General features: G+C 41.8%; 1 protein-coding gene across 1 annotated transcript in view; it reads right to left on the reverse strand.

Annotated features, from left to right (window-relative positions):
* The window catches only part of MGAT4B (alpha-1,3-mannosyl-glycoprotein 4-beta-N-acetylglucosaminyltransferase B), a 992488-nt gene that overhangs the window by 847431 nt on the left and 128965 nt on the right, over nucleotides 1-16092 (reverse strand). The window lies entirely within an intron of this gene.

Below are 16092 nucleotides of genomic sequence, written 5' to 3' on the forward strand. Positions count from 1 at the left end.
TGTGGCTCGCACATCTTCCAACACTTTTGTGAATGATCACAGTGCAAAAACAAAAATGCTGTGCAAAAGTCAAAACTCCATTGCAAATAAAAAAAATCCCTCAGTGATCTGTTGGGAATCTTTTTGGTTGTTAAGGGTGACTATGGGGTTGATTTACTAAAGGCAAATCCACTTTGCACTGCAAGTGCATTCGGAAGTGCAGTCACTTTAGATCTGGCTAGATGTGAAATAAGGGGAAGCTCTGCTGATTTTATCATCCAATCATATACAAGCAAAAATGCTGTTTATTTTCCTTGCATGTCCCCCTCAGATCTACAGCGACTGCACTTCCAAGTGCACTTGCAGTGCAAAGTGGATTGCCTGTGTGTCATTGCTTTTTGCATTGCTTTAATGTATAACCTAAAGTTCTGAAATTATTTATCTCTGGCTCATTTTTTTACATCACAGAAACCTGACATTTTTCACAGGGGTGTGTAGACTTTTTATAACCACTGTATATTATACCGTGGATATAAAAAGTCTACAAGCCCCTGTTAAAATGTCAGGTTTCTGTGATGTAAAAAAAAATGAGCCAGAGATAAATAATTTCAGAACTTTTTCCACCTTTGTGACCTATAAACTGTACAACTCAATAATGTGGTTGCATAAGTGTGCACACCATCTTATTACTGGGAATGTAACTGTGTTCAGAATTAAGCAATCACATTCAAACTTATGTTAAATAGGAGTCTCTGCCTCTGATTAACCCCAAATAAAGTTCAGCTGTTCTAGTAGGTCTTTCCTGACATTTTCTTAGCCACATCCTATGGCAAATGCCATGGTTCACAGAGAGCTTCCAAAGCATCACAGGGATCTCATTGTTAAAAGGTATCAGTCAGGAGAAGGGTACAAAAGAATTTCCAAGGCATTAGACAAGCCATGGAACACAGTGAAGACGGTCATCAGGTGGAGAAAATATGGCATAACAGTGACATTACCAAGAACTGGACCTTCCCTCCAAAATTGATGATATGAGAAGAAAACTGGTCAGGGAGGCTGCCAAGAGGCGTACAGCAACATTAAGGGTTCTTTCACACGGACGATCCGTATGTCCGTTTTTCATCCTTCCGTTTTCGGCTGAAAAACAGACATACATGTATCCCTATGGAATAGCGGATGTCAGCAGATGAACGTCCGCTGACATCTGATCCGCTCCGATCCGAAAAAGTGTAACGGAGGAAAACCCTACTTTTCCATCTGTTTTCGGATCGGATCGGGTGACGACGGATTCTACGGTCCGTCATCATCCGATCCCCCATAGGGGAGAGCGGCGCTCTGACAGGTCCATCGCTGCACACTGTCACCTTCCTGCTCAGCGGGGATTGCTCCACCGGGTGTTCACGGGGCGGATCACACTGCTGCACATGAAGAGGAACTTAATCTTTTAGCATGACGACGACCCAGAGCCTACATCCAAATCAACAAAGGAATGGCTTCACCAGAAGAAGATTCAAGTTTTGGAATGGCCCAGCCAGAGCCCAGACCTGAATATGACTGAAAATCTGTGGGGTGATCTGAAGAGGACTGTGCACAGGAGATGCAAATCTGACAGATTTGGAGTGTTTTTGCAAAGAAGAGTGGGCAAATATTGCCAAGTCAAGATGTACCATGCTGTTAGACTCATACCTAAAAAGACTGAATGCTGTAATAATATCAAAAGGTGCTTCAACAAAGTATTCGTTTTAGGCCCCTTTCACACGTTCAGGTCCGCCTGTCAGTTTTGACGGCGGACCTGAACGGGCGCTCCATGCTAGTCTATGGAGCGACGGATGTCAGCGGGGACATGTCCGCTGACATCCGACCTGGTCCAATCCTCTAAAAGCAGACAGATGCCCCAACGTTCGCATCCGTCGCTGGCAGATCAGATTGGGTGAGATCTGATGAAAACGGACATACTGTCCGTTTTCGTCCGATCTCTCCATAGGCAGCAGCGGCGCTGGACAAGCCCCTCCCCGCTCAGTGTGCAGAGAGGGACCTGTCATCCGCCGGCTCAGCAGAGATCAACGGACTGATCTCCCGCTGAGCTGGCAGAAAGAGGCAGACTCCGAGGCAGCGGATCCGCCTCATGGGAATGATGCCTAAGGGTGTGCACACTTATGCAACCATATTATTTTTGTTTTTTATTTTTACTTCCCTCCACCTAAAAGACTTCAGTTTGTAATGCCCCGTACACACGGTCGGACTTTGTTCGGACATTCCGACAACAAAATCCTAGGATTTTTTCCGACGGATGTTGGCTCAAACTTGTCTTGCATACACACGGTCACACAAAGTTGTCGGAAAATCCGATCGTTCTAAACGCGGTGACGTAAAACACGTACATCGGGACTATAAAAGGGGCAGTGACCAATAGCTTTCATCTCTTTATTTATTCTGAGCATGCGTGGCACTTTGTCCGTCGGATTTGTGTACACACGATCGGCATTTCCGACAACGGATTTTGTTGTCAGAAAATTTTATATCCTGCTCTCAAACTTTGTGTGTCGGAAAATCCGATGGAAATTGTGTGATGGAGCCTACACACGGTCGGAATTTCCAACAACAAGGTCCTATCACACATTTTCCGTCAGAAAATCCGACCGTGTGTACGGGGCATTACAGTTTCTAGGTCACATGGTGGAAAAAGTTCTGAAATGATTTATCTTTGTCTCATTTTTTTTTTTTTTACATCAACCTGACATTTTAACAGGGGTGTGTAGACTTTTTATATCCACTATATTACATGCAACAATACACCTTTGACTACATTCTGGCTAACATGGTACATTTACTCTCTAAACTAATATGAAAGTTCACAGGTTTGTGACCTTGTCTGATTTTCAATTGTCTAATTCTTTACATACAGACTACTTACAGTTACTTAAAGCGATTGTACTGTCCGCTTGGTCATTTTTACGTACAGGTAAGCCTATAATAAGGCTTACCTGTAGGTAAAATTGATATCTCCTAAACCTGGACAGTTTAGGAGATATTCATCTTGCAAGCAGCCGCTGACATTAGCAGGCGCATGCGCAGTGAAGGCGCAGCGTATCGTGCCGGAACGGAGGGCTCCTGCGTGCATGCGCGGGAGTGACATCATCGCGGCTCTGGCCACTCACAGCCCTGGAGCTGCAAACCTGGAAGAAACACTGAGGGAACATGTTGGCTCCCTCAGCGGTGACCAGGCGGCCCTGTGGGAGCTTCGATCTAAGGTAAGTATTTCATAATGAACTAGTATGTGCTTACTAGCTCATTATGCCTTGGCCTTACAGGTTTTTTATTTTTTTTATACAACCGCTCTAAAGATCCAACTGAGTAGGTAATTTGCAGAATGAGTATTTTAAAATAAAAATGGTTATATTTGAATCAAACATGACATATTGTGCTTAGGAAGCAAATGGTTTCCCAGGCGGCAGAGCATGTACATGTCTAGAGCCGTCTGGCTGTCGGTCGCTGCGGCTGTTCAGTTAAAATGCAAATACAGTTTTGGTGAATGGAGTCTGTGTTTCAGATCAGGGCTGTTTTCTACAGCTGAAATCTGTGGTGGAGATCACTGGGAAAATGCTTTCAACAAAACAGATGTTTTGCCCTTCAATAAAACTGCAGTTCATCAAAGTAGGGCACAGAACAGTTCACTTACTGGGATATAAAGGTCCACTTAGTCAGCCAGTAACGGCAGAGAAACCAAATGAAATACTGACATGCTCAAAGATTTCAATTAAAGTAGAACTGAACATAGGCCATCAGGATCATCAGAGAGCGAAGAGCGCAATGAGGATGACAATTTATCAATCCTTTTACTCATTTACCACAAGTATTGAAAAACAGTACAATGGGGTGAAGAGCTACTCAAGGCAATACGTAAGTCAATTGGTTAAACACTTCTGCTATTCAGGAAACACTGTGGTTCTACTATAGCCAAGACATCCACTTCGTTTACCAAAAAACTGAATGGTCTACATTTTGCAGCCAAATTCAGAAAGCGTTACCCTGGTTTTTTTTGACAGGTCTGCAGCCTCAGCAGACATTTCTGGCCTGTGCAACCTTCCTTCTCCCTGCTATGAATTGAGTGGGATTAGAGGAACACACTGGGCTTTATACTTTCAGTCTAATGCAGGTCATACATAGATCACAATTCGGCTAGTTCAGCAGGGACTGGGCAAATTTCAATCCATGTATAGGTAACTGTGGTTGTACAGATGTCGATCTTCTGAGCGATCTGCACTCCTGTGATCCAAGCTTTGGAAGTATAGCGTTGGCTATACTTCTTCCAGTATTTTTGTTTTAGCCAATGGAAAGTACTAGGCGAAAATACTAGTGCAGTTCTTACAGGCTGAAAAACGAACAAAGGCATTTAAGTGCTTTCAAGCATTCCCATTCAAGCTATAGGACCGAAAACGGCCTACTGACAGCTTAGAAACACCTACTATAGGTTTACATTGGAAAGCTTGCAAGCTGCCAAGATTCTGGTGCAATAGAAAGTAATATAAAGAAAAATAAGAAAATGAAAGTGAAACTTTAGTCAGAAAATGAAGTCCTGATAGATGACTTCAGGCTGGCCCCTTTTGCAGGTATAGCTACTGTATGCAAAACATAAAAAATAAGTGTCTATACCAGGGGGTCTCAAACTGGCGGCCCTCCAGCTGTTGCGAAACTACAAGTCTCATCATTCCTCTGCCTGTGGGAGTCATACTTGTAACCGTCAGCCTTGCAATGCCTCATGAGACTTGTAGTTTCGCAACAGCTGGAGGGCAGCCAGTTTGAGACCCCTGACTGTCTCACTCTGCTCTGCACATGCTCAGTTGCTCTCCATTTTTAGCCATTTTAGGCACTGCTGAGATTTTAGAGGTCAATCTGCTGACATCCTTAAAGCTGATATAATCCCTCCTTCCATTCTTTACAGCCAAGGAGGCTGCTTCAGTTTGATCTGAAACTGCCATGGTGTTTTATTAGCCAATAGAGAAAACTAACGCTAAAGCCCAAAAACGCTGCATACAAACTCAAACGCTAGAAAGGCGCTCAAAGGCTCTACGCTCAGGTGTGAATGCAGCCTTAAAGTGCTTTTAATGATAGTTTGTATTACGTAAACTCTTTATAAGCATTATCTGGGAATAGGTTCACTTTAAATACAAAAAACTATATTTGTTTCATTTACCAGGTGGAGCTTCTGTTTCCTTTTCATGTTCAGCATTGTTTCTTTGCTAATACAATTGTAAAAGAGGCCTGTTATTTACAGCAATCAATGGTTCATTACAGCAGTGACTCATCCCTTATCAGACAACTCTGTTGTATAGGGTCCTGCATGTGTCCAGGATGATATTCCTCTCAACACCTTTTTAGCAGTTTCTGTATTTCCAAACACTAATCTGATTTCTAAAGTGCAAGGTTTAGGTGTCATCAATATACCATTTGTGAAAGAAAAAAAAAAAAGAACAGGTCATAAGAGGCCGAGGCAGCTTCTGGGGTTTTGAGGAGTCAGGCTCTTTATGCAATTGCAGAAATATAGTCTTCAGCAAGACACTCGCATCTAGTAAAAAAAAACTATAAAAATGAGACCCAGAAAATGCTGTTCTGTGTTCACATAGTAGGTAGTTATGGGAACATATGCCTATATATTTGATTATGTGATCTTCGATAAAGGGGGTTTATCACAGTTCATGCAATGCTTGTGATTGACTGACTGCCCCAAACATTAGTTCCTTCAGTTGATTATCTAATGACCAAATGCCTAAACATATTTTCACTTGATCAGCTGTCATCAGAGCCCAGGGGAAACCTTTCTCCAAGTTATGTATTAAAGGAGAAGTACGGCTAAAGTTTTTCGGCCCTACTTCTCCTATGGATCACAGGAATGCAGCTTGCCACTCAGCCGGTTCAGGCTCTGAAAACATCCCGACCTTATGGTTGAAATCCGCCCAGTAACCTGACTGGCGGCTGGCTCAGCCTCCCAGTGAACCAATGAGAGCCTGACCGAGCCACTCCCGCCCCCTCCACAGCCCAGCACTCCAATGAGCGCAGGAGGGGCAGAGCAGAGAGCTGGTGAATGACAGTCACCGGCTCATCACTCACTGAAGACTGAGAACCAAGTGATCAGTGGCCTTTGATTGCTCAGTCTCAGAAGCAGCAGGGTCCAATTCTGCATCCACCTACATAAGTATATACTTTTTTTTTTTTTTTACAGAACCTCATACTTTTTTTAAATCATTGGTTATCAAGATTGTTAGTGACACTGGTAATATTTTTATGATAGATCCACTTTAAAGTGGAACTCCCCCTCACAAGAAAATCCCTTTGATGAATCTCTGCATGCTGTTCTAAAAACATCTTACAGACCTGTGTTAAATCATAGCTTTATTTTCCCAGACTTCCTGTTAGTTTTTTTGAGAAACTGGTGACATGACCCTAGCCTTACACATGCATCATAGGAAGGCTACCTCACCAGTGCCTTCCAGGAAAAGCTATCTTGTCTGTGAAACAGTGAGATCTCATGAAACTCACAATATCTCATAGAAAATACATGTGACGTCATATATTCAAGGATATAGATACAGATCTATGCATTATATTGCAAGATCCAATGAGATTTAGTCATTTCATTCATAGAACGGTTTCTGTAACCCAGTTACAGTCAGGTCCATAAATATTGGGACATTGACACAATTCTAATCTTTTTGGCTCTATACACCACCACAATGGATTTGAAATGAAACAAACAAGATGTGCTTTAACTGCAGACTTTCAGCTTTAATTTGAGGGTATTTACATCCAAATCAGGTGAACGGTGTAGGAATTACAACAGTTTGTATATGTGCCTCCCACTTTTTAAGGGACCAAAAGTAATGGGACAATTGGCTGCTCAGCTGTTCCATGGCCAGGTGTGTGTTATTACCTCATTATCCCATTTACAAGGAGCAGATAAAAGGTCCAGAGTTAATTTCAAGTGTGCTATTTGCATTTGGAATCTGTTCCTGTCAACTCTCAATATGAGATCCAAAGAGCTGTCACTATCAGTGAAGCAAGCCATCATTAGGCTGAAAAAACAAAACAAACCCATCAGAGAGATAGCAAAAACATTAGGTGTGGCCAAATCAACTGTTTGGAACATCCTTAAAAATAAAGAACGCACCAGTGAGCTCAGCAACATCAAAAGACCCGGAAGACCACAGAAAACAACTGTGGTGGATGACCGAAGAATTCTTTCACTGGTGAAGAAAACACCCTTCACAACAGTTGGCCAGATCAAGAACACTCTCCAGGAGGTAGGTGTATGTGTGTCAAAGTCAACAATCAAGAGAAGACTTCACCAGAGTGAATACAGAGGGTTCAACACAAGATGTAAACCATTGGTGAGCTTCAAAAACAGGACAGCCAGATTAGAGTTTGCCAAACAACATCTAAAAAAGCCTTCACAGTTCTGGAACAACATCCTACGGACAGATGAGACCAAGATCAACTTGTACCAGAGTGATGTGAAGAGAAGAGTATGGAGAAGGATCCAAAGCATACCACCTCATCATTGAAGCATGGTGGTGGTAGTGTCATGGCGTGGGCATGTATGGCTGCCAATGGAACTGGTTCTCTTGTATTTATTGATGATGTGACTGCTGACAAAAGCAGCAGGCTGAATTCTGAAGTGTTTCAGGCAATATTATCTGCTCATATTCAGCCAAATGCTTCAGAACTCATTGGACGGTGCTTCACAGTGCAAACGGACATTGATCCGAAGCGTACTGCAAAAGCAACCAAAGAGTTTTGTTAAGGGAAAGAAGTGGAATGTTATGCAATGGCCAAGTCAATCACCTGACCTGAATCCGATTGAGCATGCATTTCACGTGCTGAAGACAAAACTGAGGGGAAAATGCCCCAAGAACAAGCAGGAACTGAAGACAGTTGCAGTAGAGGCCTGGCAGAGCATCACCAGGGATGAAACCCAGCATCTGGTGATGTCTATGCGTTCCAGACTTCAGGCTGTAATTGACCGCAAAGGATTTGCAACCAAGTTTAAAAAGTGAAAGTTTGATGGATGATTGTTAATCTGTCTCATTATTTTTGGTCCCCTAAAAAGTGGGAGGCACATATACAAACTGTTGAAATTCCTACACCGTTCACCTGATTTGGATGTAAATACCCTCAAATTAAAGCTGAAAGTCTGCAGTTAAAGCACATTGTGTTCGTTTCATTTCAAATCCATTGTGGTGGTGTATAGAGCCAAAAAGATTAGAATTGTGTCGATGTCCCAATATGAGATCTGGCGTAGATGTCATCAGTGGGCAGACACAAGGAAAAAGGAAACTGCACACTGATGACGTGTTTTTTGCGGTGGAGGGGGAGCGGATGCAAACAGAAGAGATAAATTGATAATGTGGAATATTATAACAAAAAATGGGGAGTTGATAGATTTAAATTTAATGTACAACCTAAATACTTTTTCATAATGCTGGCAGGAGAAGAGGTCTCCTTCAAGAAATCATATTAGCAGATAAACAACTTGAATACATGCAGCCTGTAGCTTTTGGCCCTTATAAAAGCAAGCTACTCCATGGTGGCTGTTAACAGCTTTATGTTTTTTCAGGGACAGACAACTTTCTAAAAAAAAAAAATCCATAGCAGATTACCAAAATCATTACCCATCACATTTTATGTGTTTGCATCTATGTATGTCATTATTACACAAATGCCACTTAGAGTTTAATTAGCTGCAGAGTCCAGCAATTACTACCTGAGTTCCATCTCAACTGTGTTCTCTGGAAGACTCATTATTAGTGCATAATTACTCCCTGAAATGGAACAGTGTGCAGTGGGAATTGTCTTCCTTCTCTTCCAACTGTGTAAGTATCCAAGCACTAATGCAATGTGACATGGTCACCATTGACTTGTAATCCCTACTGGAGAATGCTGCTTAATGTACCAAGGTAGGCAGTGGCTTCCTGTCTCTACCTGGGTCACTTACGGTTTCTTGATGGACTGGGAGTACTAAAGTATGGAATAATGCAATGCAGAATAGTAATATCAGCAAGCAAGAAATGGCTTGTAATACATTATGGTCCCCCCGGACATTCAATTATTACTGTCATTTTCTCAGCCTGGCTCCACTCTGCATCAATAAAGCTGTGTTATTTTTTATGATGTACTAGCTGACACACCCTGGAAATTAATCAACAATTACAGCCCTATTACTCACAAAATTACTTTCTATGTCTCTCTGAATGAAGAAACGATTGCGTGGTAAAATAAAATACTTTTCTGTTAATGCTCAGAACATTCTAAAATATTGCTGTGGGACTGAATTTTTAGGCAAATATATTTACAATTCAAGGAACTGGAATATAGAGCACAGACATTTGCATCGCCGTGTAGTTTCACATTATAGGATTTGCGCACATGTATTTGCTTACATTTAAAGTGTACAGACAGCCAAAAGTATTTTAACCCCTTCAGCCCCGGAAGGTTTTGCCCCCTTCATGACCGGGCCATTTTTTTGCGATACAGCACTGCGGCACTTTAACTGAAAATTGCACAGTCATGCGATGTTGTACCCAAATAAAATGTATGTCCTTTTTTTCCCCACAAATAGAGAGATTTCTTTTGGTGGTATTTGATCACCTCTGCGGTTTTTATTTTTTGTGCTATAAAAAAAAAAAGGAAGAGCGACAATTTTGAAGAAAAAAAAACTTTTGCATTGTTGCTGTACTAATGACACTAGCAGTGAAGGGGTTAACAGGAGGGGCCGCTAAAGGGAAACTAATGTTTTTTTGTTTTTTTTTAAATAACATGTCATACTTACCTCCTCTGTGCAAGGGTTTTGCACAAAGTGGGCCCAATCCTCCTCTTCTGGGGTCCCTCAGCAGCGCACCTGGCTCCTCCCCACATCGAGTGCCCCCACCCCCCCGGGAAAGCGCTTCCCTAGGGTCACACGCTCCCAAGTCCTGCTGCTGCGTCCATTCACACAGACAGCAGGACTGGGCCCCACCCCCCGCATCATTGGATTTGACTGACAGCAGCGGGAGCCAATGGCTGCGCTGCTATCGATCTATCCAATCAGGACCTGAGACACCGACGAGAGCATGTGTGCTCGTTCCTGGCGCTGGAAAGACAGGATTCAGGAAGGTAAAACGGGGGCACTGGGGGGATGCCACACTAAAGGAGGTTTTTCACCTTAATGCATAGAGTGCCCTAAGGTGAAAAACGCTGAGAGTTTACAACCCCTTTAAGTGTGTCTCTAGGGGGTGCTTGCTAACTGTGTGGGGGATGTTCTGACTAGGGGAACACAGAGATCCTGCTTAGCAGAACACAAGATCTCTATGTTCATCCCTGTCAGATTGGCGATCTGCCTTGTTTACATAGGCAGATCGCCATTCTGCCTCTCTGGGGAACGATCGCGGGTGGTCGGCAAACAACGCGTCCGCCGAACACGCTGACTGGCTCCCCCTATCCACTCTGTGTGCCCCCAGAAGTTACTGCACATAGCAAATTACGGATACATCTTTTCACGCAGCTGGGCCGCCTTGCCGCAGTAAATGTGCAGAAGGCAGGCCGGAACCGGTTAAATGAAGAATTCCAGGTATGGATATTTCATACATAGTTCTACATTGGTCCAGTTTGGATGAATGCAAAAGGTTTGCCGATTGGATGAGCTTGTGGCGGGGAAGTGACTTCATACTCTCAACCTCATCCAAACTCTAGAGTAGATCCAGAGAAGACTTTGCATAGATTCAGGAAATACAAAGTATTCCAAGAATGGTGCCCATGCCAAATGGCCAACCTCCAATGTTCAGAATGCAGCAGGCCCTAGGCCCAAGCAAGGTTACATGATCAGTGTCATTCATCCAGCTCAGGAACAAAGTCAACCTCAACATTTGTTGCAGAGGAGCAAGGAGCTGCAAGGGAGCACAGTTAAGAATATAGGGGTCAATTGTGGTCCTTTCCAAATGCTATCTTCTTGCCCTGAAAGTTAAGGGTGTCTCTTTACCCCTTCTCTACCCTATCCAAATGTATTTTAAAAAGGTCTGACCTATATATACACATTTTAATTATGTTGTATATTTGCACCTTAATTCCTGGTTCAGATACCTGTAGAGATCAGCAAGTTTTGTTTAAAAAAAAAGTTTCATCCTCAATCGGTACGTGAATTTTTAGTAGTTGCTTGCTCATCTCAACATTTCAAGAGGTAATCTGTAAATCATTGCTAAGGTGTTACTAAACCCACAACAGTAAAAACAGTCTGTATGTGCAGCAAAGCATTCTTGTTATACTCACCGTGGAACCTAAGGGGTTAATCCTCTGCATTGTGTATACATGCTGTGTGAACCTGTCTCTCTGAGCCTCCTCTTCTTTAACTGACTCCAACAGCATCTTGTGATAGAACAGAGCATTAGGAGTCAGGCTGCACATGCTCAGTTTGGTGTGTAGTGCTAGAGAGTTTTTTTTTATTTTCTTGGGAGAGTGCATGTGATCAGCAAAGGGCCAATCAGCACTGTCCAGACAGAGGATTGTGGAGAATTAAAACTCCTCCTACAAGCTTTAAGCATAGACTGATACAAAATTACAAGATTGCTATATACTGCTGATGAAAAAAAAGGTATTTTGCAGTTTATTTATATTTACTAAAATAATTGCATTTCCATGTTCTATGTACTGTGGGAGACCAGATATAGTGAATGCAGAGTCCTGGCTTTAATAACAATTTAACTCCACTGTCACCACCTATGACTGGTGTATGATAACATACTGAAGGGTTTCTACACTGTTTTGACAGCACACATTTGCTGGAGGCAGCAAAAAATGTTCTGATAATTAATTGTTTGCTATACGTTTTTACAGCTAAGGTCAGTACAGGTCAGCTGCCAAGTAGTAATTGTTGCTATAGGTAATATTTAATCTCACAGTTGGGCCGGAGCATACACTATTTATCCCAACGTTCAAAAAAATGAATTTGGATTTTATATAACTAGCTTACTGACAATCATAGAAAAAATTAACACACCAGCAAAATGGTAAAATATAGCTAATTTTTAAAGCTAAATTGTTAAGTAAAGCGTCTGACACTTAAGAAAGCTTTGATAACATTATTACTAATGCCTGAACTATTTGTCTTCTGAGGCATCTATGATCTGTATCTGCAGACAATTTTTTGTACACATCTGAACTCCTATATACCTTCACATCACCTGGCTAACTACACGGGACCAAGAGATACACAGCCAAGTAATTGCTAAATACAATAGGAAACTGAGAAATACCATACAGAAGGTGAGAAATGTGAAGTTTAGTATTTTTGTTTTCTTTTTCTTTGTGAACAGGACCTTAGACAGCCAACAAACAGATGTAAGCTATGATTATAGACATACACACACATACACACTTCAATTACCCCTAAACTGAGAAATGGGCAATATCTTATACAATTGTAAAACGACTGATAAGAATGTGTGCGACTGTCAAATTCTATCTTTATCTAAACATCTGTGAAGAAGACATCTACCAATGAGTAACTAAATGTGTGTCTAGGTACATTTTGAAGCTTTAGATTAAAAGAAAAGGTCATGGCATAGCTCCAAGGCCTCTGGGTATGAATCTTGGACAGGAAGAGATTATGCCTTTATCATAGAGCATAGTCATATTTTTTCCTTTTTTTTACATTCAGCCCTAAAAAGATTGTCCCTTGAACCTGCTGCTGCTTCCAAGCAGTGTGTGTTTAGTTTTCGTCAAACTCACTGCCATAAACAGCAGATCAATTTTTGATGAGGTTTTATTTATGCTGCTCACAGAAAACAAGATGGACTTCATCACAAGAGCCGTGCTCTTTGCAGCATGCTTAGATCAGGGATGGTGGGTTCCAATCAGAGAAGAGAGGAGGCTCTATTATACAGACCCGTAGCACTACATCTGTCACTGGATTCCTCATGCTTTGGACATCACAGTATAGAACAGGACCTTCAATTAACATTAAACAAGGTTTGCACAGGGAAGAACTTCTTGAGCTCTATCAGCCAACATTACTCACAACGATGTGTGATATTTACCACCACTGTCTTGAGGAAAGAAGCAGGAAACGGAGGAAGATCAATGTTAACAAATCAAACACCAACCCTATTGAAATGATCACAGATAACTGATCACAGGGGATCATAAAAATAAAGGAAAGGAAAAAAGTGGACATGTATTTTAACCAATCAGATGCTTATGTCTCTATTTCTAACCTTCTTGGAAAATAAAAACCTGACATCTACTTGGCTGCTGTGGGTTGATAGTCATGTTCCTGTAAAAATAATAATTCAGCAAAATGTATTTTAGAGGATACAATGGGATTTACTAAAGGCAAATCCACTGTGCACTGCAAGTGCAGTCGCTCTAGATCTGAGGGGAAGATCTGAAATGAGGGGAAGCTCTGCTGATTTCTATCATCCAATCACGTGCAAGCAAAAATGCAAGAAAAATAAAAAACCACAAAAAAAAACAGCATGTCCCCCTCAGATCTACAGCGACTGCACTTCCAAGTGCACTTGTAGTGCACTGTGGATTTGCATTTAGTAAATAAACGCGAATGACATAATAAACTAAAATTAACATTATAAAATGCATTATTAATTTACAATTGAATATTTCAAAATGCTTCTAGAGTATATTTATTTCCATCACAATTAAAGTGTTACTAAACCCACAACAGAAAAACAGTGTGAATATGCAGTAAAGCATGCTCGTTACACTCACTGTGGAGCCTAAGGGGTTAATCCTCTGCATTGTGTATAAAGGTTGTGTGATCCTGTCTTCTCTGATCCTCCTCTTCTTTAACTGACTCAAACCCATCTACTGGTAGAACATAGCATTAGGAGTCAGGCTGCACATGCTCAGTTTGGTGTGTATTGCTGGAGTTTTTTTTTTTTTTCTTGGGAGCATGCATGTGATCAGCACAGGGCCAATCAGCACTGTCCAGACAGAGGATCAGGGAAGATTGAAATTCCTCCTACAAGCTTTAACCAGACACTGATACAAGTCACATGAATGCTCTAACTGCTGATGAAAAAAAGGTATTTAGCGGTTTATTTTTACTAAAACTATTGTATTTGCATGTTCTCTGTACTGAGGGAGATCAGATATGGTAAATGCAGGGTCCTAGGTTTAGTAACACTTTAAGAAGCTGCTGGGATTTATAACAGGCATCCAGGGGTCCCGCCACCCATCAGCCTTCCCTCTGAGTACCTCAGGAGCTCGATAAACTATTGCACCATTCTTAGCAAAAATACTAAATTTACTTGGACCCTTATGCCACTTGCTCTGGCTACTTAATATTAAAGATTATGTAAACCCATCACCAAATTTCAAAACTTAAAGTAGGCGCTGGACTCAAGTGCAAAAAGTGACCTGTGTTTGGAATAATTGCAAAGATACACATTCTTTCAATCATACCTATTGGTTAGTGTCCCCAAAATACATATACTAGCAGATGCACCATATCCTGCCAAAATTAAATAAGTATATAAATGATATAAACATGTGAAAAATAATAAAGAGATATCAAATCAAAACATGAAAAAATGTTTAGAAACAAAAAGAGTCCTTTATAAAATTCAACAACAAAGTCCAGTGTTTTTCCACTTAAAGAGGAGTTCCCCCGAAAATAAAAAAATTAAAAGTCAGCAGCTACAAACACTGCAGATGTTGACTTTTTTTAAAAATAAGGACACTTACCTGTCCAGGGCGCCCGCAATTTCCTAACCCGAAGCTGACCTATCCCTTGGCTCCCGATTGAAGGCGCCGGCATCTTCAGTAAGGGAATCAGGAAGTGAAGCCTTGCGGCTTCGCAGCCTGGTTCCCTACTGCACATGCACAAGTCACACTGCATGTCCTGACTAGTTCCTGCTGTCTTCTGGGACCTGTGTGTCTCCCAGGAGACAGCGGGTGGGACAGAGGAGGGTCCGGACATGGCATAGATCTATCCCTGAAAGTGGGATTATACCTGTATTAGACAGGTATCTGCTCCCCCCTCCCACCTGAAAGGTGCCAAATGTGACACCGAAGGGGAGGAGGAACCGGATAAGCATTTCTTCTTCCAATAAACGTATTTTCCCATCAATAAATGAACACCAATCACCAAAAAAGAAAGTAACAGGATGATCGTGCAACACAGTTTTATTAAAATTTTCCCATTTAAAACGTATCCCACAATCAATGCGCTTACATGTTAAAGTGCCCAGACCGGCACCAGCTCGATCAGCATATCTGTATTCAAATGGTGCCCAAAAATCCGTCAGATTGTTCAAAATGTACCGCCGTTTCCTCTTATCAAGTCCTGGCGTCCGTTTCAATACATGTGGATGAGACGTCACTTGCGGTTCATGTGTAAACAAGCAGTGATCCGACCTCTATGCATTTCCCTATAATAGCGTCATCAGGAAGTCCTTCCCAAAAGCCAATCAGGCTCTCCTGGACAATCGCTGGATCGAGCATGCATGAAGGTAAAAAACCTTGTGTCTTTACAACCACTTTATCCTAAAAAATGTCATGTAGTCACTGCTGGAATTCATACATTCATGCAGACATTGAAGTCGCTTAAAAGAGGATGAAGATGCAGGAGATGCAACAAGGGATAAAAAGGTAAAATTAAATAATTTACTTTTTTTTTAAAGCAACTGTTTATGATCCCCAGTGCTTTAGTAGTCTAGATCTTACATCTACTTTGGTGGCCTCAATGACCAATAGTGAGATGCACGATAGCCAAATCACCAACTTTCTAGTTAAACCTACAGTCACCAATGGGTGGACACCTTAGATCATCAGAATCGCAGAAACCAGGATAGGAGATCTCCTCCCCGGTAGTGCCTCACCCTGCATGAAGCCCACCAAGCCACCTTCACTATACCCCATTGCCGGTAGATGGGGGAAGCATGGAAATGAGGAAACCTGGAGGGGCCTTGTTTTTGTCTTGTTCATTTTGCCCCCTCTACTTCATCTATCCCCACCCACACGCAGCTGATATGGGACTTTGTATCCTGCATCCCCAGAAGTAGAAGATACACACCCATCTACATACAGCCGATACGGGACTTTACATCCTGAATCTTTCTGAAGTAGAAG

This window comes from Aquarana catesbeiana, linkage group LG03 (genome assembly GCF_042186555.1).
Source record: "Aquarana catesbeiana isolate 2022-GZ linkage group LG03, ASM4218655v1, whole genome shotgun sequence".
NCBI lineage: Eukaryota > Metazoa > Chordata > Amphibia > Anura > Ranidae > Aquarana > Aquarana catesbeiana.